Source organism: Muntiacus reevesi, chromosome 1, assembly GCF_963930625.1.
Source record: "Muntiacus reevesi chromosome 1, mMunRee1.1, whole genome shotgun sequence".
Taxonomy (NCBI): Eukaryota; Metazoa; Chordata; class Mammalia; order Artiodactyla; family Cervidae; genus Muntiacus; species Muntiacus reevesi.
In genome coordinates, this window is record NC_089249.1 from 83,856,864 (window position 1) to 83,860,530 (window position 3,667).

The window sequence follows — 3,667 nt, forward strand, 5'->3', positions numbered from 1 at the left end:
TCAGCAGGCCTGTAAGGAAGTATTCCTCCTCTTCCCTGCCAGATTGCTATCAGAGGAAACATGGTACTTTCATGGTACCTTGTACCTTGTACCATGTACCATGGTACTTTCACCAACACCTAGTGATAACAAAGGCACTCGTATCCTGCAGTGTCAGTGGAGGCCATGTGGGGAGCTGGAACTCCTACTCCTGCTCATCAGTAACGAGGGAACCCCTCTCCTCAGGTGTTGATGGAGACAAAGTGGGGAACCTGGAATTCTACACCTATGTGGTTTTCACAAGGCATCTTACCCACCACTTCCTCTACCTGATTACTGTCAGAAGCAGCCAACTGAAACAGAAGGTTTAAATAAGATCCAGGGTCCCAAATGTTCAGACTTTAATTAAAAAGCACTCATCATATTAATAAGAAAGATCTTGAATTGAATGAAAACAGACAATACCTAGATGATTGAGATGGCTGAATTATCTGACAAAGATTTTAAGGCCGTCATCATAAAAATATTTCAACAAGCAATTATGAACATGCTTGAAACAAATGAAAAAATTAGAAAGTTCCAGCAAAGAAAAGTTTAAGCAAAGAAATAGAAAATATAAAGAAAAACTGAACAGAAATTTTATAACTAAAAAATACAACAAGAACTCTCAATGGATGGGCTCAACAGCAGAGTGGAGGGGACAGAGAAAAGAATTGGTGAACTGAAAGGTAAAAAAACAGGAATTACTCCATCTGAACAACAGACGAAATGGAATTTAAAAAAAGCAGGGTCACAGGTACTTGTGGGATTATAACAAAAATCTAACATTCATGTCATCAGATTCCAAGAAGGAGTAGAGACAAAGAACAGGACTTTAAAAAGTACTAAAATAAATAATAAGTAACTCCTCAAATTTAGCAAAAGTTAAACCTACAGATTCAAGAAGCTGTGCAAACCCTAAAGAAGATAAACCCAAACAAATTCATGCCAAGAAAGATCATCATCAAATTGCTGGAAACTAAAAACAAAAAAATCTTAAAAGTGGTGAAAAATGACACCTTGCCTACAACGGATAAGCAATTTGAATGACAGCAGATTTCTCTTCAAAGACCATGGAGGCCATAAGAAGTGGCACAATTTATTTCAAGCACTGAAAGAAGACTGTCAATCCAGATTCCTATATCCAGCAAAAATATCCTTTAAGAAGGAAGAGGCTACCACTCAACAACAAAAGACAAACAACTCAATTAAAAAATGAGCAAATGATTTGAATTTAATTTCTCCAAAGAAGATATTCAAATGACCAGCAAGCATATGAAAAGATGCTCAATGCCATTAGTTATTAAGGAAATGCAAATATATCACAGTAAGATACTACTTCACACTTTCTAAAAAGGCTATAATTTTTAAAAATGGAAAATAAAGTGTTGATGAGAATAAGGTGAAACTGAAACCTTAATCCGCTTGTGGCAGGAATATAAAATGTTGCAGCTGCTGTGGAGCACAGTTTGGCAGCTTCTCAATATGTTAAACATAGAATACAATCCAGTCATTTCTCTGCTTGGTATAGATCCCAAAGAACTGAGAGCAGGTACTCAAAAAAATACTTGTACATGCACACTCATAGCAGCATGAAACTAGCAATAGCCAAAAGGTAGAAATAGCCCCAGTGTTCACTGATGAATAAATGGATAAACAAACTGCAGTATATATATACAATGGTATACTATTTGGACATAAGAAAGAATGAAGGGACTTTCCTGGTGGTCCAGTGGTTAAGAGTCTGCCTTACAATGCAAAGGACGTGGGTTTGATTGCTGGTTGGGGAGCTGGGATCTCACATGCCATGCAGCTGCTAAGCCCTGGTGTCACAACTAGAGAGTCCGGTGCACTGCAATGAAGGATCTGCATGATGCAGCACGGACCCTGTGTGCCACAGCTGGGACCTGACACAGTCAAATGAATAAATATTAGACATTTTTTAAAAAGAAAGAATGAAGTACTGACATGCTACTACTTTGATGAACCTCTAAAACATGCTAAATGACATAAGCCACATATGATTTCATTTATATGAAATGTCCAGAATGGACCAATCCATACAGACAGAAAGCAATCAGTCATTGCCAGAAGTTGGGGAATGACTTCACAGGGAACAGGGCTTCTTTTTGGGGTGATGAAAATGTCTGGAACTAGATAATGGTGATGGTTGCATAACAATTCGAAGGTACTAAACACCATGGAAATGTATACTTTATTTTTTTTTTTTTTTTTTTTTTTTTTTTTTTAAAAACAGTGGTTAGATGCCACGAAGTAGGTGGCAATGCCTTAACCGTATGCGTGTTGTCAGGCCCGAGAGCCTCTTCCATCCTTGTCAAGGGGAGTGCTAACCTTCTCTCCTTTCATACAACACGGAAATGTATACTTTAAAACAGTTAAAATTGTGAACTCTGTGTTTTATGTATTTTGCCACAATTTAAAACTTAGTAACAGGGAAATCCTAGCAAGATTTTTTTTGTAGACATAGACAAAATTATTATAAAACTTGTATGGAAAGGCAAAGGAACTAGAATAGCTAAAACATGTTTTGAAAAATAATTAAGTGGGAAGAATCAGCTCATCCACTTTCAAGGTTTATTAAAAAGCTACAGCAGTAAAGATGGTATGGTCTTGGCAGAAAAATAAATATCAGATCAATGAAACAGAATGGCAAACTCAGCAGCAGACCAAAACAAATATGCCAGTTTATTTTTTTTTTACAAAGGTGAAAAAGCAATTCAATGGAGAAAGAATAGCTTTTTCAATACATATTGCTGAAGAAATTGGATATTCATAGGCAAACAAATAAAGAGCAAACAAACAAAACTTCCAACCTAAGTCTCATACTTTATACAAAAACTAACACCAAAGTGGATCAACAGTTTAAATGTGAAGCATAAAATTTTTTGAAAAAAACAGGAGAAATTCTTCATGATCTAAGGTTAGACAAAAATTTGACACCAAAAACATAATCTGTAAAAGGAAAATTGAATAAGAAGATGTCATCAAAAGTAAATATATTTGCTCTATAAAAGATACTATTATGAGAATGAAAAAGACAAGCTAACTGGGAAAAAAATATGTGTAAACCATATACCCAAGAAAGGATTATTGTGTAGAATATACAAGAACTCTCTAACTCAATGGTACAAAAAAAATACAATGAGAAAATGATCAAAAGACATGATGGAACATTTCCCCAGAGAGGATATACAGATAGCAAATAAACACATGAAAGGATGTTCAGCATCATTAGCCATTAGGGAAATACAAATTAAAACCACAACTAGATATCACAACATACCTATCAGAATGGCTAAAATTTAAAATGACAATCTCAAATGCTGGTGAGAACAATGCAGAGAAACTGGATCAGTCATACATTGCTTGTGGGAATGTAGAACAGTACAACCACTGTGGAAAACAGTTTATTTACCAAAAAAAAAAAAAAACCAGTTTATGTAAAGGAAAACCCTAACTATGTAATTTTTACATGATCCAATGTTTACACTCCTGGGCATTTATCCCAGAGAAATAAAAACTAATATTCACACAAAAAATCATATGTGCGAATCTATTAATGAAAAGCCAAAAACTGGACAACACAGATGTCCTTTAACAAGTGAATGGTTAAAGAAACTGTGGTACA

The 3,667-nt window shown here is 35.3% G+C and overlaps 1 non-coding gene across 1 annotated transcript; it reads right to left on the reverse strand.

The window, feature by feature from the left end:
- Positions 1–2,266: 2,266 nt before the first annotated feature.
- On the reverse strand, positions 2,267–2,392 carry LOC136156484 (U6atac minor spliceosomal RNA). The gene has a single exon (XR_010661028.1). It is a non-coding gene; the product is annotated as a U6atac minor spliceosomal RNA (small nuclear RNA).
- Between the last annotated feature and the right edge of the window lie 1,275 nt (positions 2,393–3,667).